Source organism: Aulostomus chinensis, chromosome 11 (assembly GCF_037954235.1).
Source record: "Aulostomus chinensis isolate RoL2024-O1b breed Wild chromosome 11, RoL_Achi_v1.0, whole genome shotgun sequence".
Taxonomy (NCBI): domain Eukaryota; kingdom Metazoa; phylum Chordata; class Actinopteri; order Syngnathiformes; family Aulostomidae; genus Aulostomus; species Aulostomus chinensis.
Window position 1 is genome coordinate 29671462 of NC_141330.1, and position 13574 is coordinate 29685035.

Here is a 13574-nt window from a genome sequence, read left to right on the forward strand (position 1 = left end):
AAATCAAAACTGTCGTCCCTAAAAACACAGACAGTCAGAGGTTCACATGTAGTAACGACGATATATTCATGGAGAACTGAGAGAAGATCCATAGGTCCTGGCTTGTCCACAGCAAAGCAAAGGACTCAATTCTGTGCTTTTGTTGTCGGTTGTTTGGAGATGGGAGCAGGCCGACACAGCATTTTGTTAGACTCCTCAAAATGTTTTTGGATTTTGTGTCATTTTAAAAAGGTTTAAAGAGCTTTTGAACACCTACACCTCACCTACATGTGAAGACTGGTGAGATGTTTCATCAACAAGTAGGACCTGAGCATCCCCATGAGCCTGAGCATCCCCAATATATTAATATATGTGCAAAACTTCCACTTACTCCCTTTCAGCTCTCTGATTTATCCCTTCACACTATATGGAAATAGTTACCAACCATTTAATTGATACAGTCTCACACGTGCGCACACTCTCTCCACACTGAAAAAAATTGGAGTACTATTTACTTGAAAAGAACCTTAGTACGTTTTTTCACGCAGAAATTTTGAGTAAATTCTACAAAGGTGTATTTCAAGTAAACTGTACTTGCAGATGTGACTATCATACAAGAATAACTCAGGTAACCTCTTGGTGTATTTATCAGTATTGTCATTAAATGTTACTCTGGTATTATGAGTAGCTTCTAATCAGACTCAGTTTGTATCAAACTGAAAATCTCACGTTAAAACAAATGGTATTTTAGGATATTTTTAAATGAGCTTTTCTGACATTTATTTACAGACTATATTCAAGTAACATTTACATATCCTACATAACTTAAGATGAATGTGTCATAGCATATTGAGCCTCAACAGAAAGCACAACAGTTCTTTTTAAACACAGCCACCTTTATTTTTATTTTGAATCATGAAATGACAGAACATTTGCAAGGTTCAAGTTAAGACACAATTCTTGTATCATGAACATTACATCTATCAGCTGTAGAAAAGCCCAATAAAATATTTTCAGGTTTATATGGGAAGGGTTTTGGTTTTTTTTTCAAAATTCTGACATCATTTTCTTTCTTTTGACCCCAGAATTGTAAAATGTCCCTAAGCTGTTTTGTTTAAAGGCAGGAACAGTTTGAGTGGAACACACTGCCAATCGGCTATATCTGTCTTATCCTTGAAGTCCATACATAAAAACACTGAACATGTCCTGAGAATATTAACACAAACTGACCTGAAACGTCTCAAAAGAAATTATTACAGCAGTCAAATGTTTCATTTTAGAACACAGCATTTTAAGTTGAAAAAAGAGGCAGACATCATGACTTTTCTTTTGGTCACATAACGGACTTGACACAGAAGCTTGTAAGGCTTAACACAGTTAAGTTTAAAACTAGAAAATCAAAATGGACAAACTCAGCTAAGTACTTCTACTAAGTACACTCACGCTACAAGCTTATTTCTCAGTGACCGGACTTTTGGTGATATTTTGAGTCCATCAAGCTCGAGAAAAAGCTTTTGGAAAACCTCAAAGATGTACTTTAGTTTAGGTGGGTAGCTCATTGTGAGTGCATATATGATGCCCATGAGCAAGAGGCATGCCTTGGCAACACCTCCACATTCCAGCACCTGAGTTCCTTCGTCGAACATGGGTGATGCATTGGAACCATCACATTCACTTACATGGAACACACAAATCTTCATGACTTGCTCAGCCTGGTCTTCTTCAGCAGCTTCTTGGCTGGTGTCCTGTAAAATATAGGTGAATTTATGTTTAGCTGCATAGTACCGTGTGCAGAGCAGGTTTCCTGCACTGTTAAAATGGCGACACAATTCAGTTGACACTTTTCACAAAAGCATAAATCAGATGTTCACAATTTTGAATGAAAACTGAAAACATGATGGTAGATTAGTTGTCACTCTAATTTTAGAAATTTTGGTTTTGATTTCTAACCTACACATAAGAATGGATTAATGAATAAGCTTAAAGGAATATTACACCCACAGAATGATTTGCCTTCATTTTCTGCTCACCCTCATGCTGAGCAAGACTCTGGTGCACTTTTTTAACATCTCAAATGCAGCGTACCTGGCGTCCGATAACAAAAAGGCCCATCAAAGTCCACAAAAACTTGGTAATCTTCCTCCATACTGCTCGTCCGCTGTAATCCAAGTGTCCATCCCAGGCATATCATTCTGTGGGTGTAATATTCCTTTAAATATGCTTCAACCATTATAGAGTCTATTAATTCCACTACTGACACTTTACCATTTTGGCAGGTTAAAGACTATATGTTCTTCACTGACTTTTTATTTCCAATTGCTGATGTTGATGTATCTGATGGATAGAAGTTTGATGAGACAATTCTATGTCTGCAAACCAATTCACTGTTTTTTGTAGCATTCGGTATTCTAACAAACTATTTACCATGTAACCCGTGATGAGTTCCCCCAAAGACTCCCCCAGGAATTCAATTAGGGAGCGGATAATTGCTTCCGTTTTGCTTTCAATATGTTGCTGTTAAAACAAAAAGAACATACATTTGCATGGTCAACCATATGATATCACAAATACAGACACATTTTATTATCGTTAGTGGAAGCAGTATTAAATCGTACACACTGTCATGAGAGGAAAAAAAAGTATGTTATGTCATGAATCTAACAGGTCCACTGAAGGCTTTGGATTCTTGCCTCCTCTTTCAAACAACATAGTAATAATTGTTGCATGCAAACACTATATTCAGTGAACAGAATTCAGACTAATTGTATGCATTTGATCTTTACCTCACTGAAGGAATCCAGCAGCGGTCTTATTTTAGTGCCTGCAACGCCACCTTTTTTGCCAAGTAGGACGAGTAGTTTTGGGTGTATAAGTCCAGATTTGTTAGGAAGGTTCTCTCCAGGTGAACCGTGGTAATTCTTTGGAAATTGAAGTTAAACAACTTTAAACAACAGACACAATTTCAATGCAACCAATATTTACTTTTTTAAATTTAAAAACTTGAGCTACCTGAGCTTCGGAGAAAAGAGCAGACCATCTTTCCTGGAAGTCTTTGATGGACCACAACCTGGTGCACGCACAGCCCCAGTACACCCCCCTGGTCAAAAGACAGGCAGTATCTACCCGCATCATCAGGAGATGGACTCCTGCAGCAGAGGAGGCCCTGAGAGACTGCTACAACACCACAGACTGGGATGTACTGCTGGGTGCACATGATGAGGACATAGATGGGATGACTCACTGTCTCACAGACTACCTCAACTTCTGTGCAGATGTGGTTGCCCCCACCAAGACTGTTTGGTGTTATCCAAATAACAAACCATGGATAACACAGGAAGTCAAGGATGTCTTCAACAGGAAGAAGAAGGCCTTCAGGACAAAGGACAAGGAGGAGGTGAGAGCAGCACAGAGGGAGGTGAAATGCTGCCTGAAGGAGGCAAAGGACTCCTACAGGAGGAAGGTGGAGCAAAAGCTGAAGGAGAACAACTTGAGGGAGGTCTGGGAGAGTGTCAAAACCATCATCGGCCACAAAGCCAGGGCCAGCACGGAGGGGGGAGGGGTGGAGAGAGCAAATGACCTGAACAAGTTCTTCAACAGGTTCAGCCAGTCCACCTCACACCACCCTCCAACGCCCCCCCCCCTCCCCCTCTGCAACAGCTGAGCAGCCTCCTTCCTACTCCATGGCCCATCGCCCCTCCCCCTCCACAGCAACTGAACAGCCCCCCTCCACCACCCCCCCCCCTTCTCACAATCTCCACAACCCCCTCCTTGCTTCACAGCTGACCAGGTGAGAGGAGAACTGAGGAAGCTTCGGCCCCGAAAGGCAGCAGGACTAGACAGAGTGTGTCCCCGGCTCCTCAAGACCTGTGCTGCTGAACTGGGGGAGCCGCTACAACGGGTCTTCAACCTGAGTCTGCAGCTCGGGAAAGTGCCCACCCTATGGAAGACGTCATGTATCGTTCCAGTTCCTAAAAAGACCCGGCCCAGCAAGCTGAACGACTTCCGACCGGTGGCACTAACTTCACACCTGATGAAGACTCTGGAGCGGCTCTTCCTCAACCTCCTCAGGCCTCAGGTGCAGCATGCTGAGGACCCTCTACAGTTTGCCTACCCGGGGAAGGTCGGTGTGGAGGACGCAGTCCTCTTCCTGATACACCGAGCCCACTCGCATCTGGACAAGGGGAAAGGCACAGTGAGGATCCTCTTCCTGGATTTCTCAAGTGCCTTTAATACGATCCAGCCCCCTGCACTACAGGACAAGCTCCTACAAATGCAAGTGGACCCCGGCCTGATTGCTTGGATCTCCAGCGACCTCACTCACAGGCCACAGTTCGTCAGGCTGAAGGACATCACGTCTGACACTGTGGTCAGCAGCATCGATGCTCCGCAGGGGACTGTACTGTCCCCTATCCTCTTCACCCTGTACACTGCGGACTTCTGCTATAACTCTGAACTGTGTCACATCCAGAAGTTCACAGATGACACAGCCATCGTGGGGTGTATCAGGGACAATGAAGAGGAGGAGTACAGGTGCCTGGTGAGGAACTTTGTTGCCTGGTGCCACAAAAACAGCCTGCAGCTCAACACCTCCAAAACTAAGGAGCTGGTCATTGACTTTGGGAGGGACAGACCCAGTCCTAGACCAGTTCTGATAGGAACGGAGGAGGTCAAGGTCGTACAGACCTATAAATATCTTGGGCTGTGGCTGGACAACAGGCTGGACTGGACAAGCAACACGAGGCAGCTGTACAAGAAGGCTCAGAGCAGGATGTGCTTCCTGAGGAGGCTCCTGTGGATGTTCTATCAGTCTGTGGTCTTCAGCGTACTGTCCTACGCTGTGGTGTGCTGGCGAGGGAGTGTGACAAAGGCAGACCTCTCCAGGCAGGAGAAGCTGATCAGGCGGGCCAGCTCAGTGGTTGGGATGAAGCTGGGCCCTCTGGCAACAGTAGCAGAGAGAAAAACTTCGGACAAACTGCTGGACATTCTGGACAATGTCAGCCACCGTCTGCACACTGTCACCACCAGCCAGAGAAGCCTGTTCAGCCAGAGGCTGCTCCTCCCCAAGTGCAGGACCAACAGACTGAAGAACTCCTTCATCCCCCGAGCCATCAAACTGTTAAACTCCTCACTGGAGGGGGGGAGGGCCAACAGAAGGACTGTAGGAGAGGGCTGAGCACCATTAGCTTGCCCTGATAACAACCGGACACTCATGTGCAGTATAAGAGACTGTATATTATTATTATTATTGTTATTATTATTATTATAACTATTGTTATATTTTTTTATTATATTATATAATCATCATCGTTATATTATATCATCATCATTATTATTGTTGTAATAACAATTAAGAACAATTAATATTTTGATTATTCCTTTCACTATGCACATGTAAATATGCATATATATATATATATATATATATATATATATATAAATAAAAAGTCTTTGTTTCCTCTTCTTTGCTATTTTTAGTCTATTGTATGGTAACAGTGCCAGTGCTGTGAATGTTTGTTGAGGAGAGTGCAATTTCCCTGGCGGAACGTCCAAAAGGGATTAATAAAGTAGTCTGTCTGTCTGTCTGGCAGGGCATTGCTGCACAACCTCCATTCTTTGGTACGAGAATGATTTCCATTTTCTCAGCAATTATCTTGTTATTGTTTTTCTTCTTAATTTCTAGCAGCGTGTCAATTCTCTCCTTCTCTAAAGTGGCTTCTGTGTCCCCAAATGGGAGTGGAGGCAGGTAGTTGACTTCTTGTTAGGGTTTGTAGACTGAACCCAATAGCACAACACAAGACAAAGATGAGTTTGCCTAACTGGCGAGGGTTTAATACTTCAATGTTCCCTTTAGGGAACAAACACTCAAAACGGTTCCTTTGGGGTCATAACTCAAACAGCACTAACCAAAATAAGGGGATCGACACCAAGGAACGATATAGGACAGCGAAGACTGAGGGAACTAGCGAAGACTGAGGAAACTAATCTGTGTTCTTCAGGACAAACTCGCATCTGAGGACTGGGAGGTGAACAAATTTATACTAGCCAGAGGGAGCTGATTAGATGCAGGTGAGTAACGAGTGGATGAGCTGCAGGTGTGTCATGACGTGCGCTTCGCCCGCCCTTGTTGCCCGTTACGCAACTCCGCAGCGGCGCGCTCAGATGTCTCTGGGGAAGCAGCGTGCCCACGTAGGGAGGGCCGAACGGCAGATTGAGCCGCAACAGTACCCCCCCTCCTATGGGAGCCACCAGGCGACTTGCCAGGCTTGTCTGTGTGGCGGCGGTAGAACTCAGCGAGTAGGCCAAGGTCCATGATGGGCTGGCGGGACACCCAGCTCCGTTCCTCCACACCGTACCCCTCCCAGTCCACCAAATACTGGAACCCCTGTCCCCGGCGCCAGACGTCCACCAATCGACTAACCTTCCACTGTGGATGCTCATCCACAATCTCGGGGGGGGGGGGGGGGGCAGAGCAGGGGCTGGAGGCATTAGCGGGCTGTAGGAGACTGGCTTCACTCGGGACACATGAAGTGGGCTGAAGCAGGAGATTCTTGGAGGATAACCAGACTCTCTGCCCGGGTTGGTAAGCCGGTGCTGCAGATTGGCAACAGTTAGCTCCTTGTCTGACACGTTCTGTAGCACGGAGCAGGGCGGCTCTGGTGATCTCCCAGACACGGCGACAACGATCCAGATGATCCTGAATGGAGGGAACAGCCACTTCAGCCTCCTGCACCGAAAAGATGGGTGGCTGGTACCCAAGAGATACCTCGAAGGGTGAGAGACCGGTGGCGGAGCTGACCAGGGAGTTGACCGCATACTCGACCCAGGGGAGAAACCGGCTCCAGGAGGTGGGCTTCTTGGCGGCTACGCAACAGAGAGCAGACTCCACACTCTGGTTCATCCTCTCAGTTTGTCCATTTGTCTGGGGATGATATCCTGACGAGAGACTGACAGAGGCGCCCAAACCCTTGCAGAAGGCTCGCCACATCCGGGAGACAAACTGAGGCCCTCGATCAGAGACAATGTCCTTGGGAAGGCCATGCAAACAGAACACGTGGCATATCAGGAGGTCAGCGGTCTCTTAAGCCAAAGGGAGCTTGGGCAAAGCCACCAGGTGAACTCCCTTACTGAAGCGGTCCACCACTGTCAGGATCACTGTGTTGCCCTGGGAGGGAGGGAGTCCAGAGACAAAATCCAATGCCACATGGGACCAGGGCCGACTGGGAGTTGGAAGGGGCTGCAGCAGACCAGCGGTTGCTTGGTGAGAGGCCTTGCTGTGGGTGCAGATGGTGCAGGCCATGACAAACTCCTTGACATCCCTCCTCATGGTAGGCCACCAGAACCTCCAAGCCAGGAAGGTGAAGGTGCGATGGACTCCAGGGTGGCAAGCAAACTGACTGGCATGGCCCCATTGGAGAACCCGAGATCTGACCGAGTCAGGAACAAATAGCCAGTGAGGAGGTACGTTGCTCGGGGCTGGATGGGAGCGTAGAGCATGCCTGACCACAGTCTCCAGGCCCCAGGTCACCGCACCAATCACCCTTGTCTCAGGGAGGACAGGGATTGGCTCCTCCGTAACAGGCTCCTTCAGGTGTTGTCGAGAAAGAGCGTCTGCCTTGGTATTGCGGGAGCCGGGGCGATAGGTCAGTGTGAAGTTGAACTGACTGAGGAAGCTTGCCCATCTTGCCTGCCGACCATTGAGGCGTTTGGTAGCCCGGATGAACGTCAAGTTCTTATGGTCTGTCCAGATGGTAAATGGTTGCTCTGCCCCCTCCAGCTAATGGCGCCACCCCTCCAGCGCGGCCACAACAGCCAGCAGCTCCCGGTTACTGATATCATAGTTCTCCTCAGCAGGCAGAAATCGGCGGGAGAAAAAAGCATAGGGGTGTATCTTCTGGTCAGCCTCCGACCTTTGGGAGAGCACAGCCCCCAACCCAGTGTCTGAAGCGTCCACCTCCACAATGAACTGCCTCTTGGGGTCGGGATGGAGTAGGACAAGGGCACTGGTGAATCTCTCCTTGAGGGACAGGAATGCAGAGCAGGCAGCTGGGGACCAGACAAACGGCTGAGAGGGGGAGGTTAGCCGGGTGAGGGGTTCCGCTACACAGCTATCGTTCCGGATGAACCTCCTATAGAAATTAGCGAACCCGAGGAAGCTCTACAGTTCCCTTCAAGACTTAGGATCCGGCCTATCCACCACCGCCTGAATCTTGCGAGGATCAGCTCGAGTCTTGCCCCCCTCTACGATGAAGCCCAGGTACTCCACGGAATCAGAGTGGAACCGGCATTTCTCAGCCTTTATGAAGAGCCGGTTACGAAGGAGGCATTCGAGAACCTGCCGCACAAGCTGGACATACTCCTTGAGGGACCTGGAGAAGATGAGGATGTCGTCGAGGTAGACCACAACAAATCGGTCCAGCATGTCGCGGAGGATGTCATTCATGAGTGCCTGGAACACCGCCGGGGCGTTGGTGAGGCCGAACGGCATTACCAGGTACTCATAATGACCACGGGGAGTCTTAAAGGCTGTCTTCCACTCATCCCCTTCCCGGATCCGGACGAGATGGTAGATTCTGGAGGTCCAGTTTTGTGAAGACAGTAGCCTGGGTGAGGGGTTCGAGGGTGGAGCTCATCAGAGGTAGGGGATATTTGTTCTTGATGGTGATGTCGTTGAGTTGGCGATAGTCTATGCAGGGCAAGAGACCACCATCCTTCTTCTTTACGAAAAAGAAACCTGCTGCCACCGGGGAGGATGAAGGTCGGATGAGCCCTGCTGCCAATGACTCTGAAATGTACTCATCCATAGCCGTCCTCTCGGGGACAGAAAGGCTGTACAGACGACTGCTAGGAAGAGGAGCCCCTGGGCGGAGGTTGATGGCACAGTCATAAGGCTGATGTGGAGGAAGAGACTGAGCCCGCGTCTTGCTGAAGACCTCCCCAAGATCATGATATGCGGGAGGGACAGAGGAAAGATCGGGGGGAGAGGCACTGGGGACTGTCCGGACTGCTGGGCAAGGTGCAGTCTGAAGACATTGGGCATGACAGAGGGAGCTCCACTCCAGGATGTTGCCAGAGGCCCAAGCAATGTGTGGCTCATGCTGAGCTAACCAGGGACGCCCAAGGTTCACAGGGACTGATGGAGACTGGATGATAAAGAACTGGAGACTCTCCACATGATTCCCAGCAATAGTGAGAGACACAGGGCAGGATTGTTGGGTTGCACTGGCCAGACGGCGCTCATCCAGAGCGAAAGCCTCCACTGGCCTCCCCAATCTCTCCTGTGGGATGTTGGCTTGCGCCGCAAACGTAGAATCCAGGAAACACCCATCCGCCCGCGAATCAATGAGTGCGCCTACAGTGAGCTGCTGGTCTGCCCATGCCAGGGTGACGCTCACAAGGTGGTTAGCTGGAGTTGGATGACGGGAACAGGAAAAACGGCTCACCAGGCTCTCCCGGGGTCCTAGTGAGCCCTGTCTTTTGGCCGCGTGGGACAGTTAGTGATCCGGTGTCCCTTAAGGCCACAATAGAGACAGAGGCCTGCTTTGAACCAGAGCTCAAGTTCAGCTACCGTCAGTCGCGTGCGTCCAAGCTGCATAGGTTCCTCCTCCGTCGTCATCTGGAGGGCGGAGAGGCCATTCACAGGGGGAGTGGAGTGTGCTGGAGATGGGCCCCCCTTGGAAGTCCTGGACGGCTGAGCGGTAGCCATGGACCCACGTAGGGCTCGCTTGCGCCTCCTTTCCCAGAGACGTCCATCGATGCGGATGGCAAGACTGATCAGGTCGTCGAGGGAGGTAGGGTCCTCTCGGGTGGCTAGCTGATCCTTGATAGCATCGCTGAGGCTCCTACAGAAGGTGACCCGAAGTGCCTGGTCATTCCAGCCGCTCTCCGCCGCAGCCAGCCTGAACTCGACCGAGTAATCCGTGACACTGCCACTGCCCTGCTGGATCCTACTCAACCGAGTACCAGGATCCTGACCGTAGGCGGGATGATGGAATACCTTCCGAAGCTCAGCCACGAAGTCCGCGTAGGAGAAACAGAAACTGGCCCCCATGTACCAGGAAGCAGTGGCCCACTGAGCTGCGCGGCCTGTCAGCAGGTTGGTAACGTAAGCAACACGGGCAGCATCTGTGGTGAACCTCCTGGAATGATGGGCAAAGACCAGCTCACACTGCATGAGGAACATGGCGCAGGTCTCAAAGTTGCCATCAAAAGGCCGGGGATTGGCGATACAGGGCTCTGGGGTCTCTGGAACATACCTGACAGGGTTGTCTGGGGCAGCGGCCACAGGCGCCGGTGGAGCAGGGTCAGCAACAGCCTGCTGGGCAGGTTGCTGGATGGTGAGCGCCGCCGTAAGAGTCCGCAACTGCAGAAGGATCTCAGCTTATTGGCTCGCGAGGGCCGCCTGCTGGGCAGAAAGGGACTCCACCGAGGCCTGGAGGGGTTGCACCTGAGCCTGGAGGCTCTGCATGGCAACAGAGGCCTCCTGCAGTTGCTGGCTGTGGGTGGCTGTAAGCTGGACCTGTTTAATAAGGGCAGCCTGAATGGGGTTGGCCGCTACATTGTCTGTGTCGGCTGGGTTCGACATGGCGAGTTTGTACTGTTAGGGTTTGTAGACTGAACCCAATAGCACAACACAAGACAAAGATGAGATTGCCTAACTGGCGAGGGTTTAATACTTCAATGTTCCCTTTAGGGAACAAAAACCTCAAAACGGTTCCTTTGGGGCTTGAACTCAAACAGCACTAAACAAAATAAGGGGATCGACACCAAGGAACGATTTAGGGCAGCGAAGACTGAGAGAACTAGTCTGTGTTCCTCAGGACAAACTCGCATCTGAGGACTGGGAGGCGAACAAATTTATACTAGCCAGAGGGAGCTGATTAGATGCAGGTGAGTAACGAGTGAATGAGCTGCAGGTGTGTCATGACGTGCCCTTCGCCCGCCCTTGTTGCCGGTTACGCAACTCCGCAGCGGCGCGCTCAGATGTCTCTGGGGAAGCAGTGTGCCCATGCAGGGAGGGCCGAACGGCAGATCGAGCCATAACACTTCTGCTTTTTTAGGCCGTTTGATGCCTTTGCCTGAACCGCTTTCATTTGACCTCTTGTTTTTCAGAGGTCACCTCCAGCTCTGGACAGTAAAGTTGACGACATCTTAATTTTGCACGATAATTGCCCATTTTATACTTTATTCTTTGCTTCCACCCATACAGACCATTAAAAGAACCAGGTTCTCTGAGACATGGATTCTTTTCTATTAAAGCTTCTACCACAGACATAATTTGTCTCCCAGTGGGCTTAGCTGTTTCACCAAATATCACTTCTGCCAGTTTCTCTAGAATGCTACTTGTCAATCTTGGATTGTGCAGCGGGTACCATCCTTTAGGAATGCTTGGTTTCCTGCCTCCAAAAGCTGTTCCACATCAAATGAAAATGTTGGCATTTCAAACTTAGAAGGCCATGGTTGTGACCGGTGAGACATTCCACTTTCATCAGAGGAGGAGAGAAGGCTCGTGTCTTGAGATCCTGATGAGATAGCAGAGGAGGATTTTTCTGGCAGAGGGGAGTCACTCTGTGATTCTTCCGCGGAACTGAGAGTTAGCAAAATTGGCTCTGTTTGGACAACTTTTAATGTTGCCTTGTCTTTCACATCTTCAATGCAGGTGAGCGTAAAAAACTGACCACCAAAATCCAGGTCTTGATAAAGCACAGACCAATCCCCAGTGACATTAAAAGTCTCTCTGATGACACAAAAAAGGTCACTGAGGCTGCTTGGTATGCCTGAGGGCAGAATGAGCTTGCGAATATCGGTCTCATCAAAAATGATGCGGAGCTTTGCTGGCGTATTCATTGTGGCAGAGGGTCCTGAATTAGAGACAGAGACAGAGAAATGTCATTGAATAATCATTCTGATGTAATGTTGCAACTCAGTCTGCCAAATAATTTTTACACGATAAAATACATTACCATGTTTTACATCACACAGGACCTATATTTGCCTTTGGCAACACTCAAAGATCTGTTAACATGAAAGTACACACAGAAGACTTACTGTAATGACTTGAAAAAGGATAATTATCTACAGATTTTCATTCAAGTTCAAGTTCAAAGGTCTAATTGGTGACAAAGATAAATGTTGACTGTTACCAATATGATAACTTGTGATAAATACTTTCAAGCAGTCATGGTTTAATCCCCCAAACTTTTTATGTACGATGTTATTAAGAGTCATCCAGTGATTGAATAGGTCAGATGGAAGCTTTGAAATGCTGTAGTTATTTAACTGACTGCTAGACCTGTGATAAAACAATGCAAATGCCCTCATAGTTGCTACTATCACACTGAAAAAAAAACTCTCATGCCAACTTGCAACAAACATTTCCCATTTGTGACGACTAAAAAGGGAAGCAAATGTGGTGCTTCAAGGTAACCAAGCCCCTTCCTGCTATACTGTATGCTGCCAAAGGATACAAATCTGGAAGATCCTTTTGCTCAATTATTTGCTCAATGCTTGTATTCTCCAACTCAAAACTTCTGAGGTGCTCATTGTACCAAGCTTTTTTTAAACTGATGACAAAGACTGGTTTCTCATGAACTACTGTACCATTATCTGCAACAGCTCTGCAAAATCAGGCAATCCAGCAGTGGAGCCATAGCACACTACCATTCCAGCAGCGTAGGTTGTTCCTGAACAGTTGACAGATTTGGCAACATGCACAGCGGTGACACCTGGAAATCTCAACTTCAATGTTGCTTTAATGTCATCCTTTAGGACTTCCAAAGAGGTCTCTGTTGTTTTTGTGACTGAGACTGAGGGATTGAATGTCTTTGCTTCATGGAAATGGTTTGCAATCATCAGCTGGTGCTTGTTTGCAAGTGTCAGCAAGATATTCTTGAAACATCCGGTTTGTCTCAAAATTTTCTTAAAGAAGCTGTGTTTAGCTTCAAATCTCATCGTCCACAGAGCAGCTACAGGACCAAATTCTCGAATGAGTTGGGGATAGTGCTTAACGAAGTGATGCTTTGGGGTTAGCTTCTGTTGAGGAAAAGCTTCAAGAAGTCGCCTTCTGTGTTCTGATATCAGACTGTCAAGATAGCAGATGCTTTCCTCTGTGTGGCATGGAGACATTACAAGATCCACAATGCTTTTCAAGGTCATAAGCATATGCCACACAGGCTCGTCTGCAGGTACTTTCAAACCTATCATCAGAGGCAACAGACGTATTAAGCACCAGTTTTCGTGGGCATTTCCTTCCACTGATCTTCTTTTTGCAAAGTTGCCAGGGACAGGATGAGGGCCATGTGTTTTATCACTCCACTTGTAAGGGAAATGACAAATTAAATCGTTGAGCTCAATGAAAGAAAAATATTTGTTCTTGATGAAGACTTCAAAAGACAGTGCCAATTCCAATGGAACGATTCCCTCAAGAAGATCATGCAAAACATCTGGAGGGTACCCAGATGTTACATGAAAATGGTCAAGCTTTTCAGTCAGTGGACATTGTTTTTTCACCCCATAGCAAGGGGAATTATTCACACTGGACAAAGCAGTCTGAACATGTACTGCATGAAAAAGCCAGACCTCACCTCTCTTGACTGAAA

The 13574-nt window shown here is 48.1% G+C and overlaps 1 protein-coding gene and 1 long non-coding RNA gene across 2 annotated transcripts in view; one reads left to right on the plus strand and one right to left on the minus strand.

Annotated features, from left to right (window-relative positions):
- Positions 1-13574, plus strand: part of tgfb2 (transforming growth factor, beta 2) — a 165173-nt gene that overhangs the window by 36104 nt on the left and 115495 nt on the right. The gene's annotated exons all lie outside the window — the stretch shown is intronic.
- On the minus strand, positions 2086-3193 carry LOC147253955 (uncharacterized). Its single transcript, XR_015118619.1, has 4 exons — positions 2989-3193; positions 2763-2897; positions 2404-2493; positions 2086-2171 (listed from the first exon to the last, which is right to left on the minus strand). It is a non-coding gene; the product is annotated as an uncharacterized LOC147253955 (long non-coding RNA).